The sequence below is a fragment of the Triticum urartu genome, chromosome 6A, assembly GCF_056163025.1.
Source record: "Triticum urartu cultivar PI428250 chromosome 6A, HENAU_Tu73, whole genome shotgun sequence".
Classification (NCBI taxonomy): Eukaryota; Viridiplantae; Streptophyta; class Magnoliopsida; order Poales; family Poaceae; genus Triticum; species Triticum urartu.
Window position 1 is genome coordinate 541,593,672 of NC_141878.1, and position 22,543 is coordinate 541,616,214.

The window sequence follows — 22,543 nt, forward strand, 5'->3', positions numbered from 1 at the left end:
CACCTTTCCATTTTTACCCTTGTCTACGTTGCCACCTGTCGGTGACCCCTTGAGCATATAAAAGGAGGCCCATGCGCAACGTAGGGGGGGTTGGCAAAAGGGAAAAGAGAACACTCACGCTCGGTCTCGTTAGCTGCTGGGGTGTACTATAGCACTCCGCGCTCCCGAGCAAGAACTCAATACAATCCACAAAGTAGGAGTAGGGTTTTACGCATCCGTGCGGCCCGAACCTGGGTAAACCGCTCGTGTGCTTCGCCTCGATCCGCTCTTCGTGCGACCTCCGCCCCCGCCGAACCGAAAGGGCTCGGCCCGCCGGTCCCATAGGTGCTCGTGGATCAGTACCCCGGCACTATCATCACTACAAAATACCAAAAACATTACTTTTGCTACCGTTACCACTACTATCATATTACTTTGCTACTAAATACTATGCTGCAGATATTAAGTTTCCAGGTGTGGTTGAATTGACAACTCAGCTGCTAATACTTGTGAATATTCTTTGGCTCCCCTTGTGTCGAATCAATAAATTTGGGTTGAATACTTTACCCTCGAAAACTGTTGCGATCCCCTATACTTGTGGGTTATCAAGACTATTTTCTGGCGCCGTTGCCGGGAGCATAGCTCTATTCTTTGAGTCACTTGGGATTTATATCAGCTTATCATTATGAAGAACTTGAAAGATCCAAGAACTAAGATTTATCCCTCAACTACGAGGGGAGGTAAGGAACTGCCATCTAGCTCTGCACTTGATTCACCTTCTATTTTGAGTAAGCTTGCGACACCTAAACCTGCTTCTGCTATTCTTTCTGATATGTCGCATGTTATTGATGATGCCACTTCTGCTATACATGATACTTATGATGAAACTACTTCTATGCTTGATACTACTGTGGCACTTGGTGAATTTCTGGATGAACAACTTGCTAGGGTTAGAGAGAGTGAAAATATTGAATCTGATAATATTGATGAAAGTGATGATGAAGACTCACCTATTATTCCTGAGGGTTATGTTTTTGATAAAGAAGCTTCTTTAGCTATTTTAGCTTGCAAAGATAGATAGGAACTCAAGATGTTATTAGCTAAATGGAAGCAGCAATCTCTTAATGCTAGAATGAAACCTGACCCTGCTTTTGCTACTTCAGCTATCTTTGTTACTGATAAGGATTATGAATTCTCTGTTGATCCTGATATAATTACTTTGGTTGAATCTAATCCTTTTCATGGATATGAATCTGAAACTGTTGTGGCACATCTTACTATATTAAATGATATAGCCACCCTGTTCACTACCGATGAGAGAACTCGTTACTTTTATATCCTTAAAATATTTCTGTTCTCATTAAAGGGTGATGCTAAGTTCTGGTTTAATTCTCTTGATCCTGGTTGTGTGTGTAGTCCCCAGGATATGATTTATTACTTCTCTGCTAAATATTTCCCTACTCATAAGAAACAAACTGCTTTAAGGGATATATATAATTTTGTGCAAATTGAAGAAGAGAGTCTCCCACAAGCTTGGGGGAGGCTTCTCAAGTTACTCAATGCTTTGCTTGATCATCCTCTTAAGAAAAATGAAATACTTGATATCTTTTATAATGGACTAACCGATGCCTCCGGAAATTACCTAGATAGTTGTGCTGGTTCTGTTTTTAGGGAAAGAACACCGGATGAAGCTGAAATTCTATTGAATAATATGTTGACAAATGAAAATGATTGGACACTTCCTGAGCCAGCTCCGGAGCCAATTCCTGAGCCTATTCCTAAACCAACTCCGAAGAAGAGGGGTATTCTATTTCTCAGTCCTAAAGATATGCAAGAGGCAAAGAAATCTATGAAAGAAAAAGGTATTAAAGCTGAAGATGTTAAGAATTTACCTCCTATTGAAGAAATACATGGTCTTAATTTACCGCCTGTTGAAGAAACATATGATCTTAATCCTTTACCTATTGAAGAAACTAATGGTCTTGATAACCCGACACAGGTAGTAAAGGTAAATTCTCTCTATAGATATGATAAAGCTGAAATCCCATTTACTAAGTTTGCTAGCCCATGCTTAGATGAGTTTGATAAATTTATGGTTAAGCAAGAAGATTTTAATGCTTATTTTGGTAGACAATTCAAATATGCTTGAACACTTGGGTGATTATATGGCTAATGTCAAAGGTGAACTTAAACTTATTAGTAAACATGCTTCTATGGTTACCACTCAAGTAGAACAAGTACTTAAAGCTCAAAATAATTTTCTCAATGAATTGAATAGTAAGAATAATGATAATGTTGTTAGAGTTATGAGTAGAGGTGGTAGAATGACTCAGGAACCTCTGTATCCTGAAGGCCATCCTAAGAGAATTGAGCAAGATTCTCAGAGAAATAATATAGATGCACCTAGTCCTTCTAAAAGGAAGAAAAAGAAAAAAAATGATAGGACTTTGCATGCTTCTAGTGAACCTGTTACTGAAACACCTGAGAATCCAAATGATATTTCTATTTCTGATGCTGAAACACAATCTGGTAATGAACCTGAAACTAGTGATAATGTTGATGATAATGTTCATGATGATGCTCAACCTAGCAATGATAATGATATAGAAATTGAACCTGTTGTTGATCTTGATAACCCACAATCAAAGAATCAACATTATCATAAGAAAGACTTTGTTGCTAGGAAACACGGTAAAGAAAGAGAACCATGGGTTCAGAAACCCATGCCTTTTCCTCCCAAACCATCCAAGAAAAAGGATGATGAGGATTTTGAGCGCGTTGCTGAAATGATTAGACCTATCTTTTTGCGTATGCGATTAACTGATATGCTCAAAATGAATCCTTATGCTAAGTATATGAAAGAAATTGTCACTAATAAAAGAAAGATACTGGAAGATGAAATTTCCACAATGCTTGCTAATTATACTTTTAAGGGTGGAATACCTAAGAAACTAGGAGATCCAGGAGTACCCACTATACCATGCTCCATTAAAAGAAACTATGTTAAAACAGCTTTATGTGATCTTGGAGCCGGTGTTAGTGTTATGCCTCTCTCTTTATATCGTAGACTTGATTTGAATAAGTTGACACCTACTGAAATATCTTTGCAAATGGCTGATAAATCAACTGCTATACCTGTCGGTATTTGTGAGGATATGCCTGTTGTAGTTGCAAACGTTACTATTTTAACGGACTTGGTTATTCTTGATATTCCCGAGGACGATAGTATGTCTATTATTCTTGGAAGACCCTTTTTGAATACTACAGGGGCTGTTATTGATTGCACTAAAGGCAATGTCACTTTTCATGTTAATGGTAATGAGCATACGGTACACTTTCCGAGGAAACAACCTCAAGTTCATAGTATCAACTCTATTGGAAAAATTCCATCGATTATATTTGGAGGTTTTGAATTTCCTCTTCCTACTGTCAAGAAGAAATATGATATTCTTATTATTGGGGATGTGCATATCCCCGTTGAGGTAACTTAGTGTTATTCGAAATTTCTCCGGTTCCATGTTATTCGGAATGAGTTCGTTAACAAGACTTGATCAACCTTGTTAGTGGATTCCTTTTGATGAGCATGAGATGGATGAAACTAGAAGGCACAACCTTCTGTACCCTCCTTTTACTTTCTGTCATTTATATTAAATTAAATAAAATAGTATTTTTCTGTCTGTTATCTGATTATCCGTGCAATATAAATATACACCGAAAATAAAAGTTCTCCAAATGCCCTGAAATTTAAATATGATTTTTTTGGAATATTTGAGAATATTTGGCAGTGAGAACACAGCAGGGGGTCATCCACCTGGCCACAAGGGTGGAGGGCGCGCCCCCCTGCCTCGTGGGCCCACGGTGGACCTCCTCCACTTATCCTTTCACCCACACACTCCTTCCTCCCCCAAACACGAATATCTAGCTCAAACCCGAGTCCAAGCTCATTTTGCTGCCATTTTCGATCTCCTTGCTCAAAGCACCTCTCACAAAACTGCTTGGGGAGATTGTTCCTTGGTATGTGACTCCTCCATTGGTCCAATTAGTTTTTGTTCTAGTGCTTTATTCATTGCAAATTTTTGCTGCTTAGGTGACCCTGTTCTTGAGATTGCATGTCAAATTTATATGGTCAAAAGTAGTTTTGATCCATGATATAGGCCCTAGGCACTTGTAGGAGTAGTTGCTATCAATATTATTGAGTTTGGTTTACTTTTCTTTTGAAGTTACTAAAAATTTCAGAAGTTTTCATAAAATAATGAAGAGACTTTTGAGGGGCTCATCGAGCCGAATCTCGAAGGAAAAGGAACAGAAGCCCAAGTATAATCTGCCTTGCACCGCGGAGGTTCGGTCCTGTGAATGGCCTTCCGATGATTTCTTGAGAGCAGACGAGATTTATGAAGATTTTTATGAATTAACTAAGAATGCATGCCTCACCGCTTTCTTCCACGACCAACGCGATCAGTATCTCCTACTCACAAATATCTTTGTGCAAACCTTTCATTTCCATTCTAGGAGCTCACCACCTACGGTGGAGTTTTATTTATATGATGAGCATAAGGAGATGTCACTTTATGATTTTTGTCGGGTTTGCTTGGTCCCTTTCGAGGGCACGACAGAGGAACCACATTGCAACGATGTGGATGGGTTTATTGATATCATCACTGTAGGGGAAACGAGGAAGGTTTCCGATGCACGAATCACTAGCATACATTTTCCTGTTTTACGCTATTTTGCATTATTTGCTAGTCGTTGCTTAATTGGTCGCGAAAATTGTGGAAACCTTAGTGTTCCTGATATTATTATTTTGCTCCATGGTTTATTCAGTGATAACTCTGTTAGTATGGGCGGCATTATTGCTAAACGGTTAAGTCTGAACCGTACAAAGGGCCCCATCTTCGGAGGCATCTATGCTTCACGCCTAGCTGCACATTTTAACATACCTACTAGGCATTATGAGAAGGAAGAAAAAGTGCTGCCTCATGTTTATTTAGATTATAAGAGTATGGTGGCACATGATTTTATTGTTAAGAATAGGGAAGAAGAGCTTAAATACAAATTGTTCTTTGATAAACATCATCCTGAGACTATTACCCTGCCTGCTCCTTCCTTGTTTGATTTATCTGCAAGCCAGTACCTTGTTCTGTTAGAGGCTATTCACGCCTATCGGAACCCTACATCAGCCACAGAGCCAGAGCCGGAACCACAAGTTGATCCTCCACAACAGTCTAATTACCAGTGGGATCTAGGGATGATTGCCAACCACTGGCAATCGGAGTCTTCTTCTTCGCAGTATGACCCCAACTTTTACTATGGATATCCGCCAGGCTAGCTGTGGCCATAGACCAACTTAGGCCAAAAGCCTAAGCTTGGGGGAGTATGTATTTCTCACTGACATTACATTTATGTTCACACACTCATCGCCAGATGTCGGTGCTCATACTTTTTCATTGTATCATCCATGCTAGTTTATTTCCCTTTTTATGCTTTCTTCTTGTGTGTTTGATAAACCTTAAGAAAAACCAAAAAAATTAGTTGTAGCTTTTAATTAGTTTACTTTCCATGCTTGTAGTAGTAATTAAAAATAAAACCCAAAAAGATTTCCTGTTCTTCTTTTACTTGTTAGGAGCTCTCCCGTGTAAATAGTTTTATTTCTTTTCTTTTCTTTGGGGGTCGATAGGAGAAGACCATAATTAAATTGTTGAAGTGGCTCTTATATGCATTATTGTTGATCTGACAAAAGAGCCCATATTGCCTTGTCTTCTCCTGTTTATCGAATGCTTGCAGATTCCAGCTTAGTCCAATGTGCGTGCACTATTATTATTATCCACATCGTTCGGTCGTGCAAGTGAAAGGCAATAATGATGATTATATGATGAACTTATTGAGATGAGAAAAGCTGGTATGAACTCGACCTCTCTTGTTTTTGTAAATATGATTAGTTCATCGTTCGTGATTCAGCCTATTATGAATAAACATGTTTGCAATGACAACTAGAGATCATAGTTCTTGTGCCATGCTTGATTAGCTAGGAGCTTATAATGGTTCACCTTGCGTGCCAACATGCTATTAAAATGGTTGTGATGTGGTATGATAGGGTGGTATCCTCCTCTGAATGATTTAAGTGACTTGACTTGGCGCATGTTCACGCATGTAGTTGAAACAAAATCAACATAGCCTTCACGATATTTATGTTCATGGTGGGTTATATCCTACTCATGCTTGCATTCGGTGTTGATTAATTTTAATGCATGTTCATGACTGTTGTCGCTCTCTAGCTGGTCGCTTCCTAGTCTTTTGCTAGCCTTCACCTGTACTAAGCGGGAATACTGCTTGTGCATCCAACTCCATAAACCCCAAATTTATTCCATATGAGTCCACCATACCGACCTATATACGGTATCTACCTGCCGTTCCAAGTAAATTTGTATGTGCCAAACTCTAAACCTTCAAATAAATATCCTGTTTTGTATGCTCGAATAGCTCATGTATCAACTAGGGTTGTCCGTATCTTCCGTGTTAGTCGGGTTATTCTCCAGAGGAGTGGACTCCGCTCCTCACTCACGAGAAAATGGCTGGTCACCGGGATGCCCAGTCCCATGCTTTATGCAAACTAAATCAAAATAATTGCAAACAAACTCCCCCTGGGACTCTTGTTAGTTGGAGGCACTCATTGTTTAGAGCAAGCCATGGATTGATGCTTGTTGGTGGAAGGAGGAGTATAAACTTTACCATTCTGTTTGGGAACCGCCTATAATGTGTGTAGCATGGAAGATATCGCCATCTCTTGGTTGTTATGTTGACAGTGAAAGTATACCGCTCAAAATACTATTCACCTCTATTTCAAAACCGAGCTCTGGCACCTCTACAAATCCCTGCTTCCCTCTGTGAAGGGCCTATCTATTTACTTTCATGTTGAGTCATCATCCTCTTATTAAAAAGCACCAGCTGGAGAGCACCGCTGTCATTTGCATTCATTACTGTTAGTTTACATTGAGTGTGACTTGACTGGATCTCTTTTACCATGAATTACAATGTCTAGTCAGTCCTTGATCTTTAAAGGTGCTCCGCATTTATGTTTTGCGGTCTCGGAAAGGGCTAGCAAGATACCATCTTGTTATATCATATTATGATAGTTTTGATAAAGTGTTGTCATCTGAGATTTATTATTATTGCTCGCTAGTTGATTATGCCATTGACATGAGTAAACTTGAGACCTAAGCGTTATTGTGAATGTGGTTAGTAATAATCTTTGCTGAAAACTTGAATCATGGCTTTACATATTTACAACAACAAGAGCAAACAGAGTTTGTAAAAGTTTTTCTTTATCACTTTCAGTTTATCAACTGAATTGCTTGAGGACAAGCAAGGGTTTAAGCTTGGGGGAGTTGATACGTCTCTGTCGTATCTACTTCTCCAAACACTTTTGCCCTTGTTTTGGACTCTAACTTGCATGATTTGAATGGAACTAACCTGGACTGACGCTGTTTTCAGCAGAATTACCATGGTGTTATTTATGTGCAGAAACAAAAGTTCTCGGAATGACCTAAAACTTCACGGAACAACTTTTCAAAAATAATAAAAAATCGTTGCAAAAGATGAAGGCCAGGGGGCCCACCACCTGTCCACGAGGGGGGGGGGCGCCTGCCCCCCTAGGGCGCGCCCCCCTACCTCGTGGGCCCCTTGGAGCTCCTTCGACCTCAACTCCAACTCTATATATTTGGTTTCGGGGAGAAAAAAATCAGAGAGAAGAATTCACTGCGTTTTATGATATGGAGCCGCCGCCAAGCCCTAAAACCTCTCGAGAGGGCTGATCTGGAGTCCGTTCGGGGCTCCAGAGAGGGGAATCTGTCGCCATCGTCATCATCAACCATGCTCCATCACCAATTCCATGATGCTCAGCACCGTGCGTGAGTAATTCCACCGTAGGCTTGCTGGACGGTGATGGGTTGGATGGGATTTATCATGTAATCGAGTTAGTTTTGTTAGGGTTTGATCCCTAGTATCCAATATGTTCTGAGATTGATGTTGCTATGACTTTGCTATGCTTAATGCTTGTCACAAGGGCCCGAGTGCCATGATTTCAGATCTGAACCTATTATGTTTTCATCAATATATGAGAGTTCTTGATCCTATCTTGCAAGTCTATAGTCACCTATTATGTGTTATGATCCGTTAACCCTGAAGTGACAATAATCGGGATACTTACCGGTGATGACCATAGTTTGAGGAGTTCATGTATTCACTATGTGTTAATGCTTTGGTCCGGTACTCTATTAAAAGGAGGCCTTAATATCCCTTAGTTTCCATTAGGACCCCGCTGCCATGGGAGGGTAGGACAAAAGATGTCATGCAAGTTCTTTTCCATAAGCACGTATGACTATATTCGGAATACATGCCTACATTACATTGATGAACTATAGCTAGTTCTGTGTCACCCTATGTTATGATTGTTACATGATGAACCGCATCCGGCATAATTCTCCATCACCGATACATTGCCTACGAGCTTTCCATAGATTGTTCTTCGCTTATTTACTTTTCCGTTGCTATTGCTATCATCACTACAAAATACCAAAAAGATTACTTTTGCTATCGTTACCTTTTGCTACCATTACCACTACTATCATATTACTTTGCTACTAAATACTTTGCTGCAGATATTAAGTTTCCAGGTGTGGTTGAATTGACAACTCAGCTGGTAATACTTGAGAATATTCTTTGGCTCCCCTTGTGTTGAATCAATAAATTTGGGTTGAATACTTTACTCTCGAAAACTGTTGCGATCACCTATACTTGTGGGTTATCAAGGCCCTCCTTGATCGATGCCCCCTCCGACGGAGCTCCGGAAAAGGCCCAAGATGGGATCTCTTGGGTACAGAAGGTTGCAGCGGTGGAAATAGGGTTTCGTGGTTCTCCTGGATGTTTTTGGGGTATGTGAACATATATAGGAGGAAGAAGTAGGTCGGTGGAGCCATGTAGGGCCCACGAGGGGGAGGGTGCGCCCAGGGGGGTAGGTGCGCCCCCTACCTCGTGGCCTCCTCGGTTGTTTCTTGATGTCCACTCCAAGTCCTCTGGATCACGTATGTTCCAAAAATCATGCTCTCGAAGGTTTCATTCTGTTTCGACTCCGTTTGATATCCCTTTTCTGCGAAACACTTAAATAGGCAAAAAAACAGCAATTTGCACTGGGCCTTGGGTTAATAGGTTAGTCCCAAAAATAATATAAAAGTGTATAATAAATCCCATTAAACATCCAAAACAGAATATATAGTAGCATGGAACAATCAAAAATTATAGATACGTTGGAGACGTATCATTCCCTGCCGCCGGTAGCCACCGCAACCGCGCCGGCCTCACCGACTAGGCAGCTAGAGCTGCCTACTTCATGGGGCCGCCAGATAGGTAGCACCCTCATCTCAAATCACTTTATTTAGGCGTTAGTTGTCTGAATTTTTATTCTGGGCCAATCGATTCCCAATGGGAAGCAGCACCCCTCGAGCCGGCAGAGCTCCTAGGCTGTCGGTTGGCTGGTGTCTAACGTAAGGGTGTGGGGGCGCAAGTTTGCCGCGGAAGCAGCACTTAGATGGCTATCTTAGAGTTGCATGGGTTGAAGGTACTACCGCCGCCGGATCTTGATGATGGCTAGTCTTTGTGGATTGGCCCAGGGGCGGCGCAACCACGGCAGTGCGGTGGGGCGTGGAGCGGCATTTTGGTCAGGGCCATGGACGGCAGAGGCAGGCTGCTCTGACGATGGTCGTTGGCTCTTCGGGGAAGATTCCAAACAGTGTCAGCCGGGAGGCAGAAGACGGACATCAAGCCATCCGGCGTAGATCGGACAATACCAAAATAAAATGAAATCGTGTGACCCCAATTTAGTCTTCAGTCAACAGACGTGTGACCACTCTCGTACCTTGCTGTTGATCTCTTAGGGTATTTCTTCATATCAGAGAGATGTGTCGTTCTTAACATTATGCGTTTTCTGCATCTTCAACCACACCGTCTTCCGACTCACCGCAGCTGCTCCAACAAGGGAAGCATACACCAGAAGGGAGCTATAGTCCCCACTCAACAGTTCCCTGCATCGGATGCGTGTGCCCGACATGGACAGCCACAACAACTACAGGGCCATCGACAAGTCAGCACATGATGCTCACTGCTATGGATGGCGGCCAGATAGGTTGTATCATCATCTTACTTGTGTGCAACATTTATGGTTTTGTTATTCATCTAAGCATGGAAAATAGATTATCACATTTCACTGTATATTCATGCTGATCTCTTACGAGTCTTGTTCAGGAGTTAACGATGTTCCATAGTTCAGCTAAGAGGCTTGTTCTTTAGGTAACGATGTTCCATAGTTATCATCCGTCAACCAATGCTATCCCACATGCTGGTGATTATAGTATTATACCACTTCTAGTATAACCTATGTTGTTCCTTAATACTTCTATGTGCCATCTAGTTAATCTCGAGTACAAACATTACATATTCTGTATCTTTCATCTATGTTCTCCCTTTAGTTTTTGAGACTTGTTGCTGCTAGTTAACCCCAGTCCTACTATTTATGTCATCTCCTACAGGCACTCATTACATAAATCTAACTACTAATTGTCTTCCATGCATGTCAGATATAATTGCACACACTAATTTATCCACAAGAACCTCACGGAGCAATGTAATGCCCAACAAACTTGACGTCAATGATACCCAATATGATGGAACATGTAAAGGCAGTTCTTCAAAAGACTTGCAGAAAGATGATGAATCCTATTCACCCCATAAGGTCCTTTCTCTAACTTGGCCCTTGATATGGGTACAACATGCATATAATGTCCTGGAGTGCATCTACTCTGTTTCAATGCCTTGTGCTTAGCCTGCTGATCATGCATGTAAATATGGCATGCCTTCCTGTTTTTCAGTACCTATTCCGTTCATGATAACATGTTTTCAAATTCAAGTACTGTCATTCTACTCTATCGCAACGCCATCTTCTTAGTTTGGACATCATGATTCTCAATATCTTATGCACTGTTATTCATTAGTATGTACTTCATCTGTCTACCATACCATGTTATTTTTTTACATCGAAGTGTTGTTCTAGTGGTCTCTTGAAATGCCATCTTACTTTCCCAATCATACACGCATATGTTGCCTTAGTGTTTTTCTGTATGTATTCCACTAGCATACAGTTTTACATTCAAGTAGTGTTTTTTACACTGTTGTCCTATCGTATCTCTATCTCTTACATCATACTCCCTCCGTCCGGATTACATGTCGCAGAAATGGATAAAACTGGATGTATCTAGAATTGAAATACGCCTAGACCCATCCATTTATTTCTGGATGGAGGGAATACATGTCAATATGTCATGCCTTTCTATTCTTCAGTACCTATTCCATCTCTGTTGTAGCATGTTTTATAATTGAAGCACCATTCTTCTATATAAGGCATGCAAAGGGAAGACGTCTATGTTAGAATCTGAAGGGTTACAAACCAGGTCTTTGCCAAAGATCCAAACGCTAGGAGATAATAAACCAACTCCAGTTTTCATAGATATTGCTCCAGCACAGAGAAACCCAACTCCCACTGATAATAAGAAGATTCCAGTGGCCAAAGAACTAGTCCGCTCCAGTCCAGCAAAAATATGTTAACTCCATTCTAAGAAGCGTGTGCCTATCCTCGCATCATGAAATTTTATAGCATTCTTATCATATTTTCTACATGTTTCTTACCTTTCTCTCTATTAGAAAACAAGCTTAAAGGATAGAAAACTTTCTGTACTGGGATCGTATTCGAGGAAAGTATCTTGCGGGAATTCTCTGTGCTCCAATGCTGATGTAAGTACCTGATGTATATCACTATATTTTTACATCATCATGTATTTTGTTAATCGGTGTGAATCCAACCTTTATTTGATCTAAATTCAATTGTAGCAAAATGTTAAAGGCGAGAATGTTGATTTTTGTAAGGAAAACTGTCTGGGTAGTTTTGCATACTACGCATGAGTGTACTATCTCATATCATGCACATTACTGAATTGTAGTGCTGCTCTGGTTGCCCATTAATTCATTTTGTCAATGTTGCTTTCGTATTACCTTACCTGGCTGATGATAGTTGTGCCATGTTGTGTTAATTTGGTGTAGGCTCGTTGCCCAAACGTTCGTTGTGTATGTTTGTGTCTGCCAAAATCGCCATCTGAATCGCCATCTGAATCTATTCAGTTTCCTCTGTCTCGAATGCAACGGAAAAATGTATGTTTGTGAACCAATTAATGGCTGAAGCAATTGTGGAAATGCTGGAGGAATCAGAGGTGCACATTCGTGCGCAACAACAACTGATCAATGTTTTCAGAGACAGTGTAGCAAAGCAGCAAGAACTTGCCCACATGCTTATGGGTGTCATCCGCGCTAAGTTGCAGATTGTGACGTTGTAGATCGTTAGGTTATGTTCATTTATTTGCACTGGCATCAATCTTTGATTGCCCAGTGGATGTAATTTCCTGTAATATATGCTGTATGTGCAACATTTTTCCCTATATGCCGTACCTTTGCTTGATCGGTTTTGGTCCTGTGCATAATTGCTCATCATAATGAGCTCAAATTATCAAATTGGGCCTAAAGACATGTACGAACTTTAGTGGGCCCATTAAGTTAATGGGCCGTTACCAGGCCGAAAGTTAATGGTCAGCCCTCTTACCTCCCGGGTCGTTAATAGGCCGACATCGAAGCGGGCGACAGGTGGGCCCATTTGATTTCACGGGCCATTAACAGGCCGTTACTAAGGTCGGGCTACATATGGCCCAACTATACTGTGGGCCTTTAGCAGGCCGAAAGACACAGCGGGCTCATACTGTACCATGAAGAGCATGGGCCGCTAAGAGGCCGAAAGTCAGGTCGTACAGTAAATGTCCCAACTGTGTTGTGGGCCATTAGCACGCCGAAAGAGAAACTAGGCTGGTATTGGACCATGAAGAGCATGGGCTGTTAAAAGGCCAAAACTCAGGTCCAACTACAAATGGCCCAACTCATTTATGGGCCGTCAACAGGCTGAAAGACACACCAGGCCGGGAATTGGCCCAACACTTAAATGGGTCGCTAAAAGGCCAAAAGATGTACATCCTGAAAATTGGTCCATCCCTTGAATGGGCCGTTAATAGGCCGAGATCACATCGGGCCGATATTGAGCCCAAATATATAGCGGGCTGTTAACGGGCTCGAACTGACGATGGCGTGCAATTGTGTCAAATCTTTAACGGGTCGTTGACGGGTCGAATTGGCACATCTCGTATGGGCCGTGGGCTTAAATGGACCTGACACAAGTAGGCCTTATATGGGCCGGCCTACTAATTTTTCCTAGGGGGCCTTTTTCACTAGAATGGGCCACTGTTGGCCCGTGCCACGTGCTGACCTATCATAGGCGCCTCCTGTCCAATGAGTGGATGACATCTGTCCCAACGGTGAGCCAACACGTGTTTCCTCTGGCCAATGAGAATTTTACACGTGGAAAATCCCCATTGGTTCGGGCTGTTAACGGGTTATCGGATCCAAAACCGGACCTGATAGCTTAACAGCGACCCGTTACGGTGGATGCCACGTGTCGGTCACCCTTGACGAAAGCACTTTCATGACGCACCATTTATCGTCATGGAAATGGACACTTCCGTGAAGATAATTTTCGTAATGTCATGGAACACTTCTACGACAGTGATAACCCACAAGTATAGGGGATCACAACAGCTTTCGAGGGTAGAGTATTCAACCCAATTTATTGACTCGACACAAGGGGAGCCAAAGAATATTCTCAAGTATTAGCAGCTGAGTTGTCAATTCAACCACACCTGGAAACTTAGTATCTGCAGCAAAGTGTTTAGTAGCAAAGTAATATGATAGTGGTGGTAACGGTAACAAAAGAGTAATGAAAGCAAAGTAATATTTTTGGTATTTTGTAGTGATTGTAACAATAGCAACGGGAAAGAAAATAAGCGTAAACCAGTATATGAAAAGCTCGCAGGCATTGGATTAATGATGGATAATTATGCCGGATGCGGTTCATCATATAACAGTCATAACATAGGATGACACAGAAGTAGCTCCAATTCATCAATGTAATGTAGGCATGTATTCCGAATATAGTCATACATGCTTATGGAAAAGAACTTGCATGACATCTTTTGTCCTACCCTCCCGTGGCAGCGGGGTCCTAATGGAAACTAAGGGATATCAAGGCCTCCTTTTAATAGAGAACCAGAACAAAGCATTAGCACATAGTGAATACACGAACTCCTCAAACTACGGTCATCACCGGTAAGTATCCCGATTATTGTCACCTCGGGGTTAACGGATCATAACACATAATACGTGACTATAGACTTGCAAGATAGGATCAAGAACTCTCATATGTTGATGAAAACATAATAGGTTCAGATCTGAAATCATGGCACTCGGGCCCTAGTGACAAGCATTAAGCATAGCAAAGTCATAGCAACATCAATCTCAGAACATAGTGGATACTAGGGATCAAACCCTAACAAAACTAACTCGATTACATGATAAATCTCATCCAACCCATCACCGTCCAGCAAGCCTACGATGGAATTACTCACGCACGGCGGTGAGCATCATGAAATTGGTGATGGAGGATGGTTGATGATGACGACGGCGACGAATCCCCCTCTCCGGAGCCCCGAATAGACTCCAGATTAGCCCTCCCGAGAGGTTTTAGGGCTTGGCGGCGGCTCCGTATCGCAAAACATGATGAATTCTTCTCTCTGATTTTTTTTCTCCCCGGAAGTAAATATATAGAGTTGGAGTTGGAGTCGGGAGGTCTCTAGGGGGCCCACGAGGTAGGGGGGCGCCCTCCACCCTCATGGACAGGGTGTGGGCCCCTGGTCTTCATCTTTGGCGAGGATTTTTTATTATTTATTGTAAGATATTCCGTGGAGTTTCAGGTCATTCCAAGAACTTTTGTTTTCTACACATAAAACAACATCATGGCAATTCTGCTGAAAACAACGTTAGTCCGAGTTAGTTCCATTCAAATCATACAAGTTAGAGTCTAAAACAAGGGCAAAAGTGTTTGGAAAAGTAGATACGACGGAGATGTATCAACTCCCCCAAGCTTAAACCCTTGCTTGTCCTCAAGCAATTCAGTTGACAAACTAAAAGAAATAAAGAAAAACTTTTACAAACTCTGTTTGCTCTTATTGTTGTAAATATGGCAAGCTAGCATTCAAGTTTTCAGCAAAGATTATAACTAACCACATTTGCAATAATTCTCAGGTCTCATGATTACCCATATCAATAGCATAATCAACTAGCAAGCCATAATAATAAATCTCGGATGACAACACTTTCTCAAAACAATCATAATATGATATAACAAGATGGTATCTCGCTAGCCCTTTCTAAGACCGCAAAACATAAATGCAGAGCACGTTTAAAGATCAAGGACTGACTAGACATTGTAATTCATGGTAAAAGAGATCCAATCATAGTCACACACAATATAAATTAACAGTGATGAATGCAAATGACAGTTGTGCTCTCCAGCTAGTGCTTTTAATAAGAGGGTGATGACCCAACATAAAAGTAAATAGATAGACCCTTCGCAGAGGGAAGCAGGGATTTGTAGAGGTGCCAGAGCTCGGTTTTGAAATAGAGATAATTAATATTTTGAGCGGTATACTTTCATTGTCAACATAACAACCAAGAGATGGCGATATCTTCCATGCTACACACATTATGGGCGGTTCCCAAACAGAATGGTAAAGTTTATACTCCCCCTCCACCAACAAACATCAATCCATGGCTTGCTCAAAACAACGAGTGCCTCCAACTAACAACAGTCCTAGGGGGAGTTTTGTTTTGCAATTATTTTGATTTAGTTTGCATAAAGCATGGGACCGGGCATCCCGGTGACCAGCCATTTTCTCGTGAGTGAGGAGCGGAGTCCACTCCTATTGAGAATAACCCACCTAGCGTGGAAGATACAGACAGCCCTAGTTGATACATAAGCTATTCGAGCATACAAAACAGGATGATTATTTGAAGGTTTAGAGTTTGGCACATACAAATTTACTTGGAATGGCAGGTAGATACCGCATATAGGAAGGTATAGTGGACTCATCTGGAAAATAACTTTGGGGTTTAAGGGATTGGATGCACAAGCAATATTCCCGCTTAGTACAGGTGAAGGCTAGCAAAAGACTGGGAAGCGACCAACTAGAGAGCGACAACAGCCATGCACATGCATTAAAATTAATAAACATTGGATGCAAGCAAGAGTAGGATATAATCCACCATGAACATAAATATCGTGAAGGCTATGTTGATTTGTTTCAACTACATGCGTGAACATGTGCCAAGTCAAGTCACTTAAATCATTCAAAGGAGGATACCACCCTATCATACCACATCATAACCATCTCAATAGCATGTTGGCATGCAAGGTAAACCATTATAACTCATAGCTAATCAAGCATGGCACAAGCAACTATGATCTCTAATTGTCATTGCAAACATGTTTATTCATAACAAGCTGAATCAAGAACGATGAACTCATCATATTTACAAAAACAAAAGAGGTCGAGTTCATACTAGCTTTTCTCATCTCAGTCAGTCCATCATATATCATCATAATTGCTTTTCACTTGCATGACCGAACGAAGTGAATAATAATAAGAGTGCACGTGCATTGGACTAAGCTGAATCTGCGAGCATTCAATAAACAGGAGACAACAAGGCAATATGGGCTCTTTTGTCAGATAAACAATAATGCATATAAGAGCCACTTCAACAATTTAATTATGGTCTTCTCCTATAGACCCCCAAAGAAAAGAAAAGAAATAAAACTATTTACCCGGGAAAGCTCCCAACAAGCAAAAGAAGAACGGGAAATATTTTGGGTTTTCTTTTTAATTACTATTACAAGCATGGAAAGTAAATTAATTAAAAGCTACAACTAATTTTTTTCTTAAGGTTTATTAAACACACAAGAAGAAAGCATAAAAAGGAAAATAAACTAGCATGGATGATACAATGAAAAAGTATGAGCACCGACATCTAGTAATGAGTGTGAAAACATAAATGTAATGTCGGTGGGAAATACGTACTCCCCCAAGCTTAGGCTTTTGGCCTAAGTTGGTCTATGGCCACGGCTGGCCTGGCTAATATCCATAGTAGAAGTTGGGGTCATACTGAGATGCAGCGGCTATCGCCTCCTGAGTTGCAGTGTGGCGACGAGCGGCCTCCGCTCTCCTCTCATACTCATCTGCCTCCTCTCTGGTAATAGTATATCCTCCTCTTGCCTGATAATCAAAGAAAGCAGGAACAGGGAGAGTAATATGGACAGCATGACGTCTGTCAAAGATTAGTCGGTACTGGAGAGGTGATTCGTTCCTCTCGACAAAATGGTGGTGAACCATAGCATTAAAATCTAGATAGGCAGGAAGTAATTCAATATCATCTTCGCGTACATCTATACCAAGAAAATTAGCTACGCGGGTTGCATAAATTCCACCAAAGAAATCTCCATTAAGTGTATTAAGATGCAACCTATGTTCAACAATGGCTCCCAAATTATATGATTTGTCTCCTGACACAGCACTCCTAAGAATACTAAGGTTAGGGACACACACGTGACATGCCTCATATTTACCATTTATGCATCTACCTATGTAGAGAGCAAAATAATGTATAGCAGGAAAGTGAATGCTCCATATGGTAGCTTGTGTAATATCTCTAGATTCTCCCATAGTTATATTAGCAAGAAAATCTCTAAATTCAGATATGCGAGGATCCCTTATATATACTACCCCATTGTGGAAGTTTGCATGCAGTGGTAAAATCCTCTAAGTCCATGGTATAAGATTTATCATAAAGATCAAACAGGACAGTTGGAGAATTACATGAAGTGGAAAATTCAAACCTCCTCACAAAGGAACTAGTGAGGTTATGATATTGACTGCACTTCTCTTCCTCGAAGCTCACAAGATCAGCTTTACGCAAATATGTGTTGAATTCTTCTTTTATTCCCGCTCGATCCATAAAATTTTCAGAAGGCCACACACAAGGACGCACTGGAGCGTCTCTTGGTGGCTCTTCGTCAGCATCACGCATTGCAAGCCTGGGTCCTTGCTTCTTTGAAGAACCACCTTGGAACATCTTCCTAAGCATTTTTCTTCCTCAAGGAACAATCTCCCAAAGCAGTTTTGCGAGAGGTGCTTTGAGCAAGGAGATCGAAAATGGCAGCAAAGAGGGCTGGAACTCGTGCTTGAGTTGGTTTTTCGTGTTTGTGGGAGGAAGAAGAAGAGGATGGGTGCAGGAATAAGTGGAGGAGGGCCACCGTGGGCCCACGAGGCAGGGGGCGCGCCCTCCACCCTCGTGACCAGGTGGCAGCTCCCCCCGCGGTAATTTTTGCACCATAAATCCTCAAATATTCCCGAAAAAATCATATTAAATTGGCATGTCATTCTGAGGACTTTTATTTTTAGGATATTTTTATATTGCACGGGTAAGTCAGGAAACAGACAGAAAAATACTAATTTTCCTTTATTTCAACTAAATAACAGAAAGTATAGAGAGGGTACAGAAGGTTGTGCTTCTAGTTTCATCCATCTCATGCTCATCAAAAGGAATCAGCTAACAAGGTTGATCAAGTATTGTTAACAAACTCATTCCGATTAACATGAAACCGGAGAAATTTCGAATAACACTAGGTTACCTCAACGGGGATATGCACATCCCCAATAATAAGTATATCGTATTTCTTCTTGACAGTAGGAAGAGGAAATTCAAAACCTCCAAATATAATCGATGGAATTTTTCTGATAGAATTGATACTATGAACTTGAGGTTGTTTCCTCGGAAAGTGTACTGTATGCTCATTACCATTAACATGAAAAGTGACATTGCCTTTGTTGCAATCAATAACATCCCCTGTAGTATTAAGAAAAGGTTTTCCAAGAAAAATAGACATACTATCGTCCTCGGGAATATCAAGAATAACAAAGTCCGTTAAAATAGTAACGTTTGCAATCACAACAGGCACATCCTCACAAATACCGACAGGTATAACAGTTGATTTATCAGCCATTTGCAAAGATATTTTAGTAGGTGTCAACTTATACAAGTCAAGTCTACGATATAAAGAGAGAGGCATAACACTAACACCGGCTCCAAGATCACATAAAGCAGTTTTAACATAGTTTCTTTTAATGGAGCATGGTATGGTAGGTACTCCTGGATCTCCAAGTTTCTTTGGTATTCCACCCTTAAAAGTATAATTAGCAAGCATGGTGGAAATTTCAGCTTCTGGTATCTTTCTTTTATTTGTAACAATATCTTTCATGTACTTAGCATAAGGATTCATTTTGAGCATATCAGTCAATCGCATACGCAAAAAGGTAGGTCTAATCATTTCAGTAAAGCGCTCAAAATCCTCATCATCCTTTTTCTTGGATGGTTTGGGAGGAAAAGGCATGGGTTTCTTAACCCAAGGTTCTCTTTCTTTACCATGTTTCCTAGCAACAAAGTCTCTCTTATCATAACGTTGATTCTTTGATTGTGGGTTATCAAGATCAATAGCAGGTTCAATTTCTACATCATTATCATTACTAGGTTGAGCATCATCATGAACATCATCATTAACATTTTCATTAGGTTCATGTTCATTGCCAGATTGTGTTTCAGCATCAGACATAGAGATATCATTTGGATTATCAGGTGGTTCAGCAATAGGTTCACTAGAAGTTTGCACAGTTCTATCATTTTTCTTTTTCTTCTTTTTAGAAGAACTTGGTGCATCAATATTATTTCTCTGAGAATCTTGCTCAATTCTCTTAGGGTGGCCTTCAGGATACAAAGGTTCCTGAGTCATTCTACCAGTTCTAGTAGCCACTTTAACAGCATAATCATTTTTCTTACTATTCATTTCATCGAGCAATTCTTTTTGAGCCTTAAGTACTTGTTCTACTTGAGTGGTAACCATAGAAGCATGTTTGCTAACAAGTTTAAGTTCACCTCTAATATTAGCCATATAATCACCCAAATATTTAATCATATCAGCATCTTGTTTTAATTGTCTATCAAAATAAGCATTGAAGTCTTCTTTCTTAAACATAAAATTATCAAAATCATCCAAGCACTGACTAGCAATTTTAGTAGCAGGGATTTCAGCTTTATCATATCTATAGAGAGAATTTACCTTTACTACCAGTGTCGGGTTATCGGGATCAGGAGGTTCTTCAATAAATAAAGGATTAAGATCATATGTTTCTTCAATAGGCGGTAAATTAAGACCATGTATTTCTTCAATAGGAGGTAAATTCTTAACATCTTCAGCTTTAATACCTTTTTCTTTCATAGATTTCTTTGCCTCTTGCATATCTTCGGGACTGAGAAATAGAACACCTCTCTTCTTCAGAATTGGTTTAGGAATAGGCTCATTAATTGGAGCAGGAGCTGGCTCAGGAGGTGCCCAATTATTTTCATTTGTCAACATATTATTCAATAAGATTTCAGCTTCATCCGATGTTCTTTCCCTGAAAAGAGAACCAGCACAACTATCCAGGTAATCTCTCGAAGCATCAGTTAGTCCATTATAAAAGATATCAAGTATTTCATTTTTCTTAAGAGGATGATCAGGCAAAGCATTAAGTAACTTGAGAATCCTCCCCCAAGCTTGTGGGAGACTCTCTTCTTTAATTTGCACAAAGTTATATATTTCCTTTAAAGCATCTTGTTTCTTATGAGCAGGGAAATATTTAGCAGAGAAGTAGTAAATCATATCATGGGGACTATGCACACAACCAGGATCAAGAGAATTAAGCCATATCTTAGCATCACCCTTTAATGAGAACGGAAATATTTTGAGGATATAAAAGTAGCGAGATCTCTCATCATTAGTGAACAGGGTGGCTATATCATTTAATTTAGTAAGATGTGCCACAAAAGTTTCAGATTCATAGCCATGAAAAGGATCAGATTCAACCAAAGTAATTATATCAGGATCAACAGAGAATTCATAATCCTTATCAGTAACACAGATAGGTGAAGTAGCAAAAGCAGGGTCAGGTTTCATCCTAGCATTTAGAGGTTTCTTATTCCATTTAGCTAATAACCTTTTGAATTCATATCTATCTTTGCAAGCTAAAATAGCTAATGAAGCTTCTTGATCAAATAAATAACCCTCAGGAATAACAAGTGATTCTTCATCATCACTTTCATCATTATAATCAGATTCCATATTTTCAATTTCTCTAGCCCTAGCAAGTTGTTCATCGAGAAAATCACTAAGTGGCATAGTAGTATCAGGCATAGAGGTAGTTTCATCATAAGTATCATGCAAAGCAGAAGTGGCATCATCAATAACATGCGACATATCAGAACGAATAGCAGAAGCAGGTTTAAGTGTCGCAAGCTTACTCATAACAGAAGGTGAATCAAGTGCAGATCTAGATGGCAGTTCCTTACCTCCCATCGTAGTTGAGAGATAAATTTTGGTTTTTGGATCTCTCAAGTTTTTCATAGTGTCCAGCAGATATAAATCCCAAATGACTCAAAGAATAGAGCTATGCTCCCCGGCAACGGCGCCAGAAATTAGTCTTGATAACCCACAAGTATAGGGGATCGCAACAGTTTTCGAGGGTAGAGTATTCAACCCAATTTATTGATTCGACACAAGGGGAGCAAAAGAATATTCTCAAGTATTAGCAGCCAAGTTGTCAATTCAACCACACCTGGAAACTTAGTATCTGCAGCAAAGTGTTTAGTAGCAAAGTAATATGATAGTGGTGGTAACGGTAACAAAAGAGTAATTAAAGCAAAGTAATATTTTTGGTATTTTGTAGTGATTGTAACAATAGCAACGGGAAAGTAAATAAGCATAAACCAGTATATAGAAAGCTCGTGGGCATCGGATCAATGATGGATAATTATGCCGGATGCGGTTCATCATGTAACAGTCATAACATAGGATGACACGGAACTAGCTCCAATTCATCAATGTAATGTAGGCATGTATTCCGAATATAGTCATACGTGCTTATGGAAAAGAACTTGCATGACATCTTTTGTCCTACCCTCCCGTGGCAGCGGGGTCCTAATGGAAACTAAGGGATATTAAGGCCTCCTTTTAATAGAGAACCAGAACAAAGCATTAGCACATAGTGAATACATGAACTCCTCAAACTACGGTCATCACCGGTAAGTATCCCGATTATTGTCACTTTGGGGTTAACGGATCATAACACATAATAGGTGACTATAGACTTGCAAGATAGGATCAAGAACTCTCATATATTGATGAAAACATAATAGGTTCAGATCTGAAATCATGGCACTCGGGCCCTAGTGACAAGAATTAAGCATAGCAAAGTCATAGCAAATCTCAGAACATAGTGGATACTAGGGATCAAACCCTAACAAAACTAACTCGATTACATGATAAATCTCATCCAACCCATCACCGTCCAGCAAGCCTAAGATGGAATTACTCACGCACGGCGGTGAGCATCATGAAAGTGGTGATGGAGGATGGTTGATGATGATGACGGCGATGAATCCCCCT